At 38.7% G+C, this 16,647-nt stretch overlaps 1 protein-coding gene across 4 annotated transcripts in view; it reads left to right on the top strand.

Moving 5' to 3' along the window:
• The window catches only part of LOC129762166 (uncharacterized), a 709,571-nt gene that overhangs the window by 328,557 nt on the left and 364,367 nt on the right, over positions 1–16,647 (top strand). For 2 of the 4 annotated variants that reach the window (XM_055760176.1, XM_055760175.1), the window contains one exon: positions 12,924–13,051. The exons of the other annotated variants lie outside the window; for them this stretch is intronic. The gene's annotated coding sequence lies outside the window, so the exon portion shown is untranslated. The remainder of the gene's footprint in view (positions 1–12,923; positions 13,052–16,647) is intronic. 4 annotated transcript variants of the gene reach the window in all.

The raw sequence follows: 16,647 nt of genomic DNA, 5'->3' as shown, positions 1-16,647 counted from the left end.
ATAAGAGGCAAATGCAAAGAATTCAAATTGTGCAAAACAAGGCGATGCGCCTGATACTAAGATGTGATCGACTGACTCCACGGAGATTTATGATCGTATGCCTGCAATGGATGTCAGTGGGACAGCGTATTAAATATTGCACGCTTACGTTCGTATACACTCTATCCAACTTCTATAAGACCACTCTGATTCTATCTCGTTGCAATACAAACAGTTAGAATTTCAACAAGATACATTCATACATTGTTGAATGCTTAGAATAAAGTATATTTAGCGTCAATATCCTTCAAAAGAGATGTTCGTTAATTTATTGTGCTTAAATATGATAATTTCAGCTGTCCAGTTTCTATAAGACCACTTCAAAATTCATAAGTATTATCAATGAAAAATTCAAAACGATCAACTGATTTACATTTCAATAATTGGCAACCTTGCCATTTCGACTAATAACCTTGAAAATTCGCGATGGAATACTATTTACCAAATTCTGCTGAACGGATTTCTTGATATTTTTCCATTTTTCGGAAATTGCGACCTTGAGTTCTTCAATCGTGGTGTACCGTTTTCCCTCAGTGTAGATTATGCGTACAAGGATCCCCCCTAAGATTTTCAACAGGATTCAAATCTGAAGAGCGAGCCGGCCAGTTCAAAAAATGAGTTTTTGGTCCTTATTCCATTGCTTGGCTTACTTGCTGGTATGAAAAGTAGCATTCTTGGAATGTGAATTTTTTGTGACGATATCCACGCAAAAAGGTAGAAGAGAGGATTTCAGAACATGTGTGTAATCCTTGAATGATGTGAAAGCTATCTTGAGCTTTCTATTTGCACAGAATCCCGCCCAAACCATGCACGAGCCTCAACCAAAATTCCTGGTTAAAAAATACTGTTCCTTCTTCCGTAAATCAAGCTATTACCCGTTGAAACCATGAGGACCATCCAAATTGAACTTTTTGAAGTAGGACTACGTCTCTCATTTCTATACTGGGGTGTAAGTTCAAAGTTTCGAAAACGAAAGCGTTACGCCGGAGAACGAGATTTTGAGCATTAATAGTCCCTAAACAATTGAACGAAATGGTATAATAAACACTTCATTCGAAAGATAAAATGTCTACGCGTTATATGCTTGTTACTTTTTTTATCCAAAAACTAGTTTCAATAGCCCTAAAATTGCTTTCAAAACAGGCTATTGAAATCACACCAATCGGTATACAAGCGAGTGTCACTCGGAAATCCACTCAGTTATGATTGCGCAACGATTAAGGTACGGTCGCTAGAATGGATGGACGTTTCCCTAACACAGACTTCAAAACCATGAAGCCAGGGGAAATCGGAATTGCAAAATAGATGCAATCAGCAGGTAGTTTTGTACTCGCTTGCGTATCTGGAAATTGGAATGTTTCCCTAACACAGACTTTAAAACCATGGAGCCTGGAGAAATCCACTTTGTGAAATAGATGCAAGCTGCGGGTACTTTTGTACTCGCTTGCGTTTCTGGAAATCGAAATGTTTCCCTAACACAGACTTCAAAATCATGAAGCCAGGGAAAGTCGGCATTACAAAATAGATGCGAACTGCGGGTACTTTTGTACTCGCTTGCATTTTTGCAAACCGGAATGTGTTTTCCCAATACAGATTCCGAAACCAAGAAGAAAATCGACACTGTAGATACACTCAAGTCGGTAATATTTTTATACCCCCATGTATTTTTACACTCCGGAATTCGTTTCGCTAACACGGTCTACAGAAGCCGATACAAATGCAACGCTTTGGCTCGATCATTCAAGACTGCGTTGGAAGATATCTCTTCATGTCGCCAGCTCACTGCAATTCTACGCATATCGCAAAAGTTAAAATGTTGATTACTATTTGCTGCGATAACTACTACCATAATGCATGAATTGACTTAAATTGGGATTTGTTTGCAGTTGAATTCGTAAAGAGTTTCATTCATTCACTAGTTTAATCAATAATTTAATCAATACACATAAAAGATAGCTCTGCGCAGCGGTGATATCGTACCCAATGAGAAACATCAGTGGTGGGATTATTGCTAATTGAAGAAATACAATTGATTAATAAGCCAACGGCAGTCCTACGTCAATCTCGCGGTTATATCATAGGTATAATCTATCCATAGTTTTTTTTCATCAGTAAAGGTAACCTATACGTTGAGAAACTTTGCGTTATGGTATATAGCAAAATGTATTCTTTTGGAAACACCGTATCCTCGAGGATTCGCCAAGTAATTGAGCACTACTGGATGGGATCGCTCAATCCGACGAGCAATTTCTCTGATATCAACATTTCCGTGGTGAAATGCATCGATTTGTCTTTCTTCTCTCTCCGTGAGCACTTTTCCCTTCGGCATTTAACCAGATTTATTGATCAAAACAACTAAAACAACGAAAAATGCAACTGGTCTTAAAGAAACTTGACAGTTGAAAAATACGAAAACATTCGTTCAAGCTCAGAACTTGCACACACACATATGAAAATCATGCAGTGTATGGTAGTCACCACAGTAGAATATAAAGTGAAGCATTGTTTGTTTACAATGACACAAAGCAGCAAGATCATCGCCTGGTCTTATAGAAGTTGGACAGAGTGTATAAGACGACTAACGGTATGACACCGAATTATCTACAAAACGCGATAACGTATGGAAGAGATATGCATCGATATAACACAAGACAAGCAAGTGACCTCAGAACCATAAACTTCCGAATGTCCTGTACCCAAAATTCACTTTTTTACAAAGGATATCGACTGTACAACACATTACCCAATGAAGCAAAGACAGCAACTAGCCTTCGAACGTTCCGTAGTATTTGTAAAGAATTTTTGAAGTACGATTTAGATTTTTAACCCAGTATAAAATCAATGTTAACCACTGTTGGTCTGTAAGATGACGAAGTTATGACGGATATTTGTGTTTGTAATCTTAGGACTATGATGATAATGGAAGGTAAAAGCTTTTTTAAGTTGACAATGTTTTTTCTCCATTAAAGGGTGTGTCACATCAAATTGCATCACGGAAAAAACGCTGCAGAAATTTAATTTTTAGGAATTATATCTTCAACTTTCGCTTATTTTTTTTTCATCCAAAATATATATTTTATTAAGGCTCATATGGCGTCAGCCTAACGGGGCCGGGAGTTCAATATTTCGACAATGTTTGCTTACAACTATGTTAGTAATATGTAACCGATTACTAGCGGTTGGCTCGACGTTAGTATTACAAGTGTTCTCATAATTGGTATGTTGCAGTCTTCGATGCTCTATACGTGTGCCCGACACGGGCTACTTCCTATTGGGATGCAGCTGACCATTAATCAGCAACGCTCCCTAGTCTGTACCCCATATCTAGCGTGGTGCGTCTTTCTCGACTCGAGGAATCCAGGATAGAATGGTCACTAGCCGGCGCAATCATCAGTTCGTGTAGAGTTGTCATGAGCGGTACAACCTTTGGCTCTTGTTGAATGATCAGTGGACTGCACAACCTTTGGCCCGTGCATCTGTAAAGAGTGTGTGTATGTATTGCCGCGACTAAGTAAAAGTTTATCGATCGGATAGGAGGGATATGAAACGGGGACACAACGAAGGAAACATCATCAAACGTTGACATCGGCGTTTCTGAGGAACAGGTATAGATGAAGCAGAAGATCAGGATCCCGGCTACCTAAGATATCCCGGACGGGGATATCCGATTGTCTGCCTTGTGCTCTCAGTGCTCTAGAGAGCTGAGAGCGAGCAGCATGGAACCGGATACACGACCAGACAACATGCTCGATGTCGTGGTAGCCATCGCCACAATCACAAAGATTGTTTGCTGCGAGCCCAATGCGATAGGGATGCGCGTTTAGGTTGTAGTGATTGGACATAAGCCGAGATATCACGCGAATGAAATCACGACCTACATTCAATCCCTTGAACCATGCCCTCGTCGAGACCTTAGGGATAATCGTGTGTAACCAACGACCGAACTCATCTTCACTCCACATGCGCTGCCAACTTACGAGCGTATACTGACGAGGAATGTGGAAAAATTCATTATAAGCAATTTGCCTTTCAAAAAGTGTGCCTTCTAAAGCGCCCACCTTAGCTAGCGAGTCCGCTTTCTCATCCCCCGGAATCGAGCAATGAGAGGGAACCCATAATCAGATAAGAGTGTATAGATCACGTTGGCCATGCTTCACTGTCAATTTTTCGTAAATTTGGAAAAATGTCGTCGTACGAAAAAGAGCGTCGTGAATTAATCCTGCGCACTCATTTCGAGAATCCGGAGTTGTCACATCGGGACATCGGTAAGATGCTGGGAATCGTCCAATCCACGGTCAGCAGAGTACTAAAACGATACTTCGAGAACCTAACCATCGACCGGAAGGTGAAGAACGGCAAAAATGGATGCTCCGTCAGTGAAAAAGATCACAAGCGCGTAGTTAAGCAGTTTAGACGTGATCCGAGAAGTTTGGTCCGGGATGTCGCCAATAAGCTGAATTTGTCAAGTTCATTCGTCCAGCGGACCAAGCAGCGGGAGGACCTGTGTACATACAAGGTTCAGAAGGCTCCTAACCGCGACGAAAGGCAAAACATGGTGGGGAAGACGCGATCCCGGGAGCTGTAGACCGAAATGCTGACGAAGCTGCATTGCCTGGTAATGGACGACGAAACCTACGTCAAAGCGGACTTTTGTCAGCTGCCGGGCCTGTTGTTCTTCTCCACAGAGGACAAATTCAGCGTTCCGGAGGAGATTCACAAGCAGAAACTATCCAAGTTTGCCAAAAAGTACATGGTGTGGCAAGCGATCTGCTCTTGCGGAAAGCGGAGCGCCCCCTTCGTGATGACCGGCACGGTAAACGGGCAGGTTTACCTTAAGGAGTGCCTACAGAAGCGCTTACTACCACTATTGAAGCAGCACGAGGGCCCGACCATCTTCTGGCTGGATCTCGCTTCGTGCCACTATTCAAAGGACGTGTTGGAGTGGTACGAAGCCAACGGGGTCACCTTCGTGCCAAAGGAAATGAACCCGCCCAACGCGCCGGAGCTTCGCCCAATAGAGAAATATTGGGCGATTATGAAGCAGGCCCTCCGGAAGAACCCAAAAGTTGTCAAATCGGAGGCGGACTTCAAGAGAAAATGGATTTCTGTTCAAAAAAAACTACAACCTGACGTTGTACAGAACCTTATGGACGGGGTAAAGAGGAAGGTGCGAGCATACGAGCTTGGGCTCGAAGTATGAATAAAAAGAAAATGCCAAAAGTTGTTTAATAGTTTTTATTTTACTGTCTAAAATTTTCAAAAGGATCGGTCTACTGGGCGAATTTCTACAGCGTTTTTTCCGTGATGCAATTTGATGTGACACACCCTTTAGTCGTAGACTTAAATTTAATTTAAACAATAGATTGAGCCCGTGCGCGTTGAAACACATAGAAAAGCATGAGATTGAACATAAGCAAAAATAGTTTTCCGCGAATAAAATAGAAGCATTCCAAGGGGTTCAATATGGAAACCGGAGTGATGCTAGGGACAGCTTAACCGGAATACATGTAAATTCATCTTCTCAACAGACAAATAAAAGCAATATTTTTCTATGTTGAGGGAGATCTCATTGCAGATTCAGGTTGACAAGTTATACCCTAGGTTGAATGTAGAGCCTGAAGTATCGGCTAGAATTAGGCTTGGGTATGCTCAGCTGCTCGAACTCGGACACGATAATACCGTGGCCGGGGATCTGATGAAGCGGGAATTCCCTTGTAAATTTTTGGTTTATTCTGACATAGGTATTGGGTTCAATTCACGATCGGTCCAGGGTCTTCCCGGGTTGGAAATTCTCTCGACATGCCATGGCATAAATACGTTTAGATAATGGCTTAAATTGTTCTTTCGTTTAGTATTTATTTCTTTATTTCGTCAAACTATAGTAGACAACAAATTACATACATTACATTACAATTACAATATACTTAATGAATAATTTATAGCTATATTTATGAAAATCAATTATTACGAACTGCAACGCAGCAAACATATATGACAAAACTGTAATTCACGAATACAATGATCTTTCAGTCAATGACTTTTTCAATAATTTCTTCGTCATTGTCACATCAATTACATTACTGTACTTATTGTACATTCTCATCAATCTATTAAGTGGACCATTCATAGCATATAAAGTTCGAAATGAAGTTGGTTTGAACAAATTCCGTGCTCGCAAAGCTCGTGTTGGTGCATAAAAGTTTAGTTTTTCAAGTAAGTTTTCAGAGCTAATCCTGTGTGAAACTAAGTCAATTAAACATGAAATTGTGGCATTTTCTCTGCGTTTCTCAAGTGTTTCAATATTTATTAACATACAACGAGCTTCATATGGGGGAAGGGGAGATGTTGTCCAGCCTAGCTTTCTCAGGGCAAATAATAAAAATTGTTTTTGTACTGATTCTATTCGATTGGAGTGCAGTTCTTGATAGGGTGCCCATACAACACTGCAATTTTCTAAAATAAATCTTACAAAACTTACATACAATGTTTTTATTGTTTATGGATCACTAAAATTGTAACTAAATCTTTTTATGAAACCGAGCATACTATTTGCTTTATTGATCATTGTATTGTAATGTTCGCCAAAAGTAAGTTTCGAATCAAGAATTATACCTAAATCTCTAATTTTGACGCATCTCTCTACAGTTTCAAATCCTAGAGAACATATGAAGTCATAAGTTTCATGTTTTCGAGTATACGATATAATATTACATTTTTTCACATTAATATCTAAAAAACTTTTCACGCACCATTCGAAGAAAACATCTACTTCTTGTTGGAAAATCACAAGGTCACTACATTTGGTTACTTCCATGTACAATTTCATATCATTAGAATGTTGAGGTTAGTTAATACTAGTGACACATCATTTACGAATAGGATGAAAAGTAAAGGGCCTAAGTGAGAACCTTGTGGAACTCCGGATGTGACATTCACTGGATTAGAGATTTTTCCTCTAAAGCGAACAAACTGTGTTCTATTGATGAGGTAAGATTCTACCCACTTCAATAAATTTCCAGTTACTCCCAGTTACGTTGGAGCTTGAAAATAAGTATCGGAATATCTACTCTGTCGAAAGCCTTGCTGAAGTCTGTATAAAGAGTCTCGACAACGTTGCCTCTATCCATTACCGCAAGAGAATAGGATACATATTCTAACAGATTTGTGGCAGTGGATCTTCCTTTATAAAAACCATGTTGATTCGGTGAAATATAATGTTTCAACTGATTGAACATTTTAGTATTGACAATAGATTCAAATAATTTGGGAATACAAGATAATATGGCGATGCCACGATAGTTATTTATGTCAGAACGGTTACCCGATTTGAATATGGGTAATAGGAATGATTTTTTCCAGACAAAAGGAAATATTGCGATTTTTAGCGATAAATTGAAAAGCAAGGACAAAGGATTAACGAAAGCCGATGCCAACTTTTTCAACAACATTGGAGGGATACCATCCGGCCCGGGACCTTTAGATGAATCTAGACCCTCCAGCGCGATAAGAAGCTCATTAGCGGTAATATTATTAATTGAGACCGAGTTTGCACACTCGGGTAAAAACGAAAAATAATCGTAATCTCGAACCTCGTTATTTGTTGTGTAGTTATCTTGAAAAAAACGGGCGAATTGATTACTAATATCGCTATCATTTGATCCAACGTATTCTCCAAATTTCATACATGATGGAAAATTAATAGATTTCATCTTATCGCTGGCAAAATTAAAAAAATTCTCAGGATCGGATTTAATATTATTTTCTATCCTTGCAATATACCTTTCATATTCTAGTGATATTTTCGCATCAAGGTTTTTACAAATATCTTTGTATATGATTAAATTATCCAAAGTTTCGCTGGCTTTGTATCTTTTATGAGCTTTTTGTTTTTGACGTAGGACTACGTCTAACCGGAAGATATAGGGGGTGAAATGGAAATCTAGGCACTGAACAAGTAGGAAAAAATGCAAGATTTGGAACGCTTATAACTCGAGCATTTCTCAATAGATCGCAAAGGTTTTTGCATCAATTGATAGGAAATATATCTACGCATCTATCATAACGAATAACATTTCATTTTTCTTGAGATAAATAATTGAATAATTGTGAAATATCAAGCATTGTCAAAATGTACTATGTGCCCATTTTTGATTGGTCCATTTTGTGCTCCTCAAATCGTACCGACCAAAACGGGCAACCAGAGCAGCAGTGAAATAGAATGAAGCATTCTTTGTGTGGACACCGACTGGACAACATCGTTGCTGGACGGGCTGGACGGCGAGGGATCGAGTGCCTTTCTCAAGGCAAGAGGGCGGAGGTGGTAGCGCTGGAGTAAAATAGAGTAGTGTTTTCAAAGGGCCTTTCTCAAGGCTAGAGACGAATGAACTGAAAAAGTTTAAAGTCTCTATAATACAATACCATTACCATTACCATAGAATGAAGCACGATTGGAAAGGAAAAAGAAAAAAAATGAACGAAACATTGGTCGCAGTCTCACACATGCGTAATTCTCGAGCCAGCCAGTCAGCTTAAAAATCCCCGCTCCGCTGCCGTAACGATCATTCTTTGTGTGGACACCGACTGGACAACATCGTTGCTGGACGAGCTGGACGGCGAGGGATCGAGTGCCTTTCTCAAGGCAAGAGGGCGGAGGTGGTAGCGCTGGAGTAGAGTAGAGTAGAGTTTTCAAAGGGCCTTTCTCAAGGCTAGAGACGAATGAACTGCAAAAGTTTAAAGTCTCTATAATACAATACCTTCCTTCCTTCCTTCCTAACGATAATTCTCATTCAAACCGTACACCACATCGTTTCGCATCACATCACATCTTCAAACTAACACAAGCAGCCATGTCTGGACATAGCAAAGGAGGAAAAGTGAAAGGAAAGGCAAAATCCCGCTCGAACCGTGTTGGACTGCAGTTTCCCGTAGGTGTATTCGCCAATTGCTCCGCAAGGGTAGCTAGGCCGAGCGCGTTAGTATCAGTGCACCAGTCCACCTAGCAGCCGTTATAGAGTTTCGGCTGCCGAAGTGATCGAGTTGGCTTGCAAAACTGCTCGCGCTTTGGTTCGGTGGATATCAAGACCTCAACAGGCAGACGCAGAAGAAAAAAAGTTTGTTGTTTTTACAAACTGCTTTGGTGGCAAATCCAGAACAAGGCGGCATCGAGGGCGTTCGAAATGGTTTTTTTTTTCAAAACCACGAGTACTAAGTTTTCTAAATTGGAACCATTCCATAAAACACGGCGCTTATCAGGGCCATTAAACCTTTCAAAAAAGAGTTTACGAAATACAGTTCAATGCTTTCTAAAACAATATCCAAAATAATAATAAAACACAAATTGATTTTTTCATAATCCTGTTTTTCAGGATATGATGAGTATGAGAATTTGGCAGTTGTTCTGAGCTTATTGATGGTTGGGGACTTTTCCGATTATTCAATTTTCACCAATTCTTAAATTGTTTCCAGATTGAAAACCCGTCTACAGAACAGATCACATTCGGTTCGGTGGCAACAACTAGTTTCAGCGAGTGGCAAACGCAATCGCAAAACGGCAGCAGGTAGGAGAAGGAAAAAAATTGTTTATACAGATTGCTTTGGTGGCAAAACCAGTCACCGTAAAACACGGCGCTTTTCAGGGCCATTAAACCTTTCAAAGAAGCCTTATTAAAAGTTTTCACAATACCAAAGCATTCTAAAGTGACATAATATGACATATAATATAAACTGATTGATCATTCAGTTTTCACAAACCCATGCATGGTTTCCGAATTAAAAGTGGCTTCAAATTACAACACATTGTATGCAGGATGGCATTGACGAATTTTCTCGGTAGCAACAACTGCTTTCTTTGGTTGATAACTGATGTTGAAAATTGACTGACGTTACATCTGCATTGTATAGAAACATAACTAAGGAGTAACATGATGAGCTATGTATTTCCTGCTGCTCTGTTCTTATTTTAAAGGACTTTAATCCTGTGTTAATTTACTGTTGGTTTTTCAGAACACTTATAGCTCGTTTAATTCTCGACAGATCGTAGTTCGTCTCCAAAGCCTCAGTTCTTTTTAATTTCTACGAGGGTCACTATTTATATTTCGGGAATTGGCAACACTGATGTCATGTGAGTCCATCTGACGGTTCCATCGTAAAGTTTGACATTTTTGACGATATACGTACTCAGAACATTTTGTCATACGGACGCTATTTGTTCATTTTATATTTAGTTGAAAGTTTAGTCTCGGCAAAAAAATGGAACTGAATCGTGAACATTTTTGTGCGATGATTTTTTACGACTTTCGACGTGGATTATCACAACAAGAGTGCGTCAATCAACTTAATTTGACTTTTGGCGATGAAGCTCCATCAAAAACCACTGTGTATCGCTGGTATAGTGAATTCAATCGTGGTCGTAGTTCGCTGTCCGACGAGTTTCGTGAAGGTCATCCAAAATCGACTGTACTGCCAGAAAACATCGATGCTGTGCACGAAATGATTAAGCAAGATCGTCATGTAACCTATTGTGAGATTGAGGCATCCCTAAGCATTAGTTACACCAGCATATATGCGATTTTACATGAACACTTAGTTGTGCGAAAATTATGTTCACGTTGGATCCCACATAATTTGACAATCGCTCAAAAAAAAGGCTCGTGGCGATTGGAATAAATGCTTTGAAAATTGGTTTAAGCGCATGCAAAAGTGTATCGATTATCGTGGCGAGTACTTTGAAAAACAATAAAAATATATTCGCAGCTTAACTATTTGTTTTTGTTCCTATTCCCGAAATATAAATAGTGACCCTCGTATTTACTTTGTTTGCGGAGATACAAATCTTACAATTCATTCGTCTACGAAACCACAGTTTAAGGTACGGTAATGTGCCGAATAGTGAAATATATGATAGTGAATGAGCTGATGACCACCTATGCATTCCCTATAACAGCCATCCTTTTGATTGTACGATATATGCATACGCCAAAAGATGCCCGGCGTTGAACATTTAATAAGTACAAAGCCTTCAGAAAAAATCAAGAATCAACTATGAGATAGTGAGAAAAAATTGAGAAAGTTGGTAAAAAAAAGCAAAAACACAACACAAAAGGTTCTTTTCAGTACCGCCAACATGTTCATAAAGAGTAAACAGTAAACTAATCCATTTTTCAGGTAGATAGGTCGGTAGATAGGTCGATTCACGTAGGAGAAGGAAATAAAACAATATATTTTAAATATATATTTAGCAAAAGCTGTCCCCTTTGTATAGTCCTACGTCACTCCGGTTATGTCCCCGACATTACCCACCCGTCTTTTTGTTTTTGAGATTTTTAATATCACGAGTGAACCATACTGGTGTTTTTGAATTTGTATTAAGTTTTTTCTTTCTTGTTGGACCATGTTCGCTTATGATTCTATACAGATTATTATCAAAAATTTCAACAGCTTTGTGTATGCTCCTTTCATCTTTAAGTAGAAATGACCAATTTATATCATTAAGCTTACAATTAATTTGCTCGTTGGCTGCCTTTTTTTTGAAATCAAAATTTATCTCAAAATCGCAAGCGGCGGGGCGTGTACTTGTGCTATCGATTAATAAAGAGTATTCTATAGCGGTGTGGAATTTTTCATTTTTCCAAAGGGGACATTCAGCTTTCGAAACATGGAAATCTTCTGTGCAATTAGTAAACAACAAGTCTAGGAAACAATTTAGTTCATTTGAAATAGGATTTGACTTGATTTGACGAAGACCTAGTTGGACCATCATCATATAAAAAAGAAGGTTAACCGATGGTCCAAAAAATAATATTTTCAGCCCTCCAGAAGAAATATAAAAAAAAATGTAGCGCCCTTGGTCCCAAGACCATGAAAACTACGAAAAACAAAAAAAGCCTGTTCGAATATATAACGTTTCCATTAGAATCAAGACGTCACTGTATCAAATATTTATTTTTAATATTGTGATCCAGTACTGCTCTAATTTATATTTGAATGTGTTCGTACGTGTTAATTATAGTTGTGAATACCGACGTTATCAATCGACGTTGAGTTATCACACTCTTTTGAAAATTGAATATTTGAACTAGACCTAAAAGAATGTTTTTCATTGGCAGTCCAACGAACTTCAACGAAGGAAATATTCCTAGTTTTTCAGCAATACACCTTGCATAGCGAACTTCCATTCTGCACACTCGGTGATTTTCTGCTGCGTTGTCTGCCAATAGATGCCGCGTGGCGTTGCCTTCTCCTCCATACATATTTATCTTTCCTAACGAACGAGCATGCTTCTTCGTCTCTCCTTGCGCGACCAGGTAGCACCTAACGGCTGGGAGTGAAGCGAAGCTTCAAGAATAAGTTGATAATTGAGTTGTATAATGTTTTATGCGCAACGCAAGGAACGGAACGAGCAACGACGAAACTTGTTCCCATTTTTATTATTAGGCGGCAGAAACCGCCTTTCCGGTTAGGGCGGGCGAAATAGAAACCGTCAGCAGTCGCATGAGAAAATAAGATTTATTTTTAAATCCCACTTCCGACGTGAAGCTGTTTACAGCTTTTCCAGAGTACATGTGGGTGTGTTTCAGACCGAGGCGAACGGTATGACCGAAACAAAAATATTGTGGTAATCGGTATTAAGAACGCAAGGGTGTTTAGTTATTGATGGGTATGCTCTTAACTATAAACTTTTCCTCCAACACGAAAACTGCTCTCACACTGTGCAATCGATTCGATCCGATCGAACTAATTAATGCACTCGGACTAACTGATAGCATTAAAAATCGCACTTATACTTCGCTCCATGAAAACCCTTATCAAACACTGTTTTGCACTAATTAACAACTTTATATGTTTTTCTCACCCCTCTGTTTTCCACTTCTCTTTGAAATCCACAGGTTTGTACCAATCAATCGTGTGCCTCTGTAAGGTCTCCCGACAACACGGCAACACGTCCTATGGAGTGGGGGACAGGAAGTGAGCAAAGCGGTTGGGCCGGGTGCCACTGCCGGGCTTCGAGTACAAGGTAACGCACTCAAAAAGGGAACCGCTGCGAACGATGGAAAGCCCACTTGGGTGTGTGATTAATTGTGTAATTAATTGGTTTTGTAAGTGATCACTCATCGGCAGACAGAGGGATCCGACGGCAGTTCGTGAAGTTTTGCGCGGGAGGATGCTTCCGCTTAACTCATGTGATCGAATCATTATCACACCGCGGGAATCGGTCGCGTGTTTATGATTTATAATTTAATTGGACACCGAACGGCGATACGCAAAGATGATGGAGACACGCGGTGCTTCAGCTGAAATTCGCACACCAGTTGAAACACCATCCGTCCCCTTCGAATCGACGAACCCACCCCATTCGTGTTTCATCGAAGTAGAAGGTGTGAAGCTTCTTCCACCCGAACACATCAAATCCCCTGTATTTTTAACGTGTCAAACTTTCCGATGTTACTAATGGCAACAAATCCGAAATCGACTTCGTACCCACTGAACCGTCCCTTCGCAAATGTGTTTCTTCGTTTGTGGGCTCAGAAACTTTTTCAATTTCACACGCATTGTGGTGTGTGAAAAAGTTTTGCTGTTGTTGTTGCTTTTGCTGGTTCCTACGCGAACCCCAACTGGCGTGGGTTGATTGGGTTAGTAGCTGTTGATGATTTTCATGTTTGGCAGAAATGAAACAAATTGCGCGTAGCTGAGAGTTGACCATTGTTAATGCTACCGTAGTGATCGGTTGAGTTACACCGAACATCGCAGACTTGAGTTTGACAATGTTTGCAATTGTGATGATTTGTTCTTCAAACGAACGCTCGCTCACATTTTCTAGAGATGCATTCGATTCTTTCATCGATTGTAATAAGCCCATTTTTTGTACTTCTTCGTTCAATTTGAACACAATAATGTGATTAATGAAACGAAAAGAATGTAATTAAAAGTTATCATTTTCACATCATCGGAGCGCTAGCCTCATTTAACCGATGTGCAACTTTCCCCGTTCTTCTATATGTGTATTTGTTCTAGTTTTGTAAATTTTCAACAAGTTATTTTCCTTGGTTTTTCACTTCCTTGAGAAATTATGTCATAAGCATGACTTTGGGTAGACTGCAGAGCATTTACAAGCCAAATGAAGGGCTCCGACGGGCTTCGCTGGAATTTTGCACACACGTTTGGTTCAAGAAACCGAGCATTTTCAATAAGTAAAAAAGATATTTTGATTCAAGAAACATTTTAAAATGGTCTATAGAATGTACAGCGGCGTGACGAATTTTATCAGTAAATTTCAAATAGCAATTTCTCATGCTTTCGGAACAAGATTCAGATATATCTGACAGCACTGGATAGCTATATCCAGATATACTGGATATACTGTTAAGTGTCAGATGTAAACAAACAATGTTTTGCCGCTGATTTTGCTCGGACGAAAATTTGCTAGACATATGCTATGAAGTGATTGTTGTGGTGTTGTTAAGCGCGCATCGAATTGAATAACGTTGTTTTTTAATTTTTTTTTCATACTAGCTTTTCAGTTCCAAAGGTTATTTGAATTAATATTCCAGGATTAAATTTAACATGAAAGTATCAAGAAAAACAAAAGATAGGTTAGGTCTTACACGCCGCTCCGTTGGAGCGAGGAGACGAAATATGGACGAAGACAGTGAGGAGGACGTAAAAATGGTTGACGACGATAGAAATATTTTGACGGACAGTACACAAACAAAGACGCGACGGAAAATGATATACAGTAGTGAAGAGGATTCCCCGAATCAGAAAAAAGTTGAACAAAATGTTGTTAGGACAGATGCTAGGCCAAAAACATAAAAAAAACACTGAAACTATTACTAAAGAGAAAAAACAGAAAAAGAAAGACAAATGAAACAAAGAACCAGAAAACTGCATTAAAGACAAATCATCGGAAAAGTCCGACCTCGGAAAAAGTATCCATCCTATGACAATTGCGAAAACCTTAAATAATGCTGAAATAAAACAATACAAAGAACTGAAAAGAGCAGGGAAAGATAGATACAGAATTACCTTTGAAAAACCACAACATGCTGAAAATCTAATTGATTCTAAATTACTGAAAGAAGAATTTCATTACAAAATTTATTTTCCAAATATATTCATAGAATCGATCGGTGTGATTACAAGTATCGCACCATGTATCATGGAGTCGGAAATAGTCAATAACATTGACTGCGGAAAGTTCAAGGTCACGAAGTTAGAAAGGATTGAAAGAAAAATAGAGGACAAACTGATAGATACATATTCGGTCAAAATCTACTTCGAGGGTGATACATTGCCAGAGCAAGTTACGATTTATGGATTTCAAGCAAAAGTAGAGCATTACATCTTCCCAGGTTTGGTCACAAAACAGTAGCGTGAAAAGCTACCAAACCACGATGTGAAAATTGTAGTCTAGAACACATGACAGCAGAGTGTGTTCCTAACACTCCACCGAAATGTATCAACTGTTCACAAGAACATAATGCAATTGACAGAAAATGCCCTGAAAGAGAAAGACAGTTCCAGATCCAAAAAGCCATAACAGTACAAAAATTAACATTCACCGAAGCAGCTGCTATGTTCCCATAAAAAGTAACACGCAATTTAGACTTGATTTTTCACAATACCCAAACCTCACACCGGTAAACACTGAAATAAAAAATAATGAAATTAGTGAGAAACGAAATCAAAATAGAAATCAACAGAATACCAATCAGATAAACACGGTAACAATTCAAATTCCTAAGATGACACTTATCGAGAAAGAAAAACTTATTAGTCAAATCAGATCAGGATTCATTCATCATATGAACTCCAATGATTTGATTCTCAAATTGAAATGTTTAACCAATAAAATTGATTCACAACGCGACGACAGAGGTAAAATCGAACAATCAGCTGATACCATACTCGAAACAATTAATTCATAAATTAACAATATAATCATTTTAGGGGAAGAAAAGGGTGGACACGCTCACTCATCTTTCAAATAATTATGAATATTACCAGAGACTTGATAATTTTGCAGAACAATATTACGAGTATTAGACCAACCGAAACCAAAAACCGGGTGAATTAGTAAACATTGCTGGATTTAAGTTCACAAAGAAATGCCGCGAAGAAGGATGTGGAGGAGTAGGTTTTCTCATTAAAAATGAAATTATGTTTGAATAAATTAAACAACCTCAAATTGAACCGCTAGAAATAATTGCTATGGAAACCCTAAATACAAAAAATAAAATATTATTCATTTCTATTTATATTCCACCTCAACATATGAGCAGACTAATAAAAGAACCACTTTTAAAATTATATGATTTCATCAAAACAACAAAATACTCGTACTGTTCTAGCCGGCAACTTTAACGCCCATAATCCGCTTTGGAATATTCAAAATAATAGTTGTACAAGATGAGAATTATTGGTTAATTTATTAGATGATACGAATCTAATAGTTATGAATAATGGATCGTGAACACTGATAAAACCTCCTAATACGATTCCATCAGCTACAGATTTAACATTGATTTCAGATGAACTAGCTCCCTTCGTGGAATGGGAAGTTACAGAAGAAGAAATATCAGGTAATCATAAAGTGATATTATTCAGAATAAT

This window comes from Toxorhynchites rutilus, chromosome 1 (genome assembly GCF_029784135.1).
Source record: "Toxorhynchites rutilus septentrionalis strain SRP chromosome 1, ASM2978413v1, whole genome shotgun sequence".
Lineage (NCBI taxonomy): Eukaryota > Metazoa > Arthropoda > Insecta > Diptera > Culicidae > Toxorhynchites > Toxorhynchites rutilus.
The sequence above is the reverse complement of the archived record's forward strand: the minus strand, read 5'-3'. Positions and strand labels throughout refer to the sequence as shown.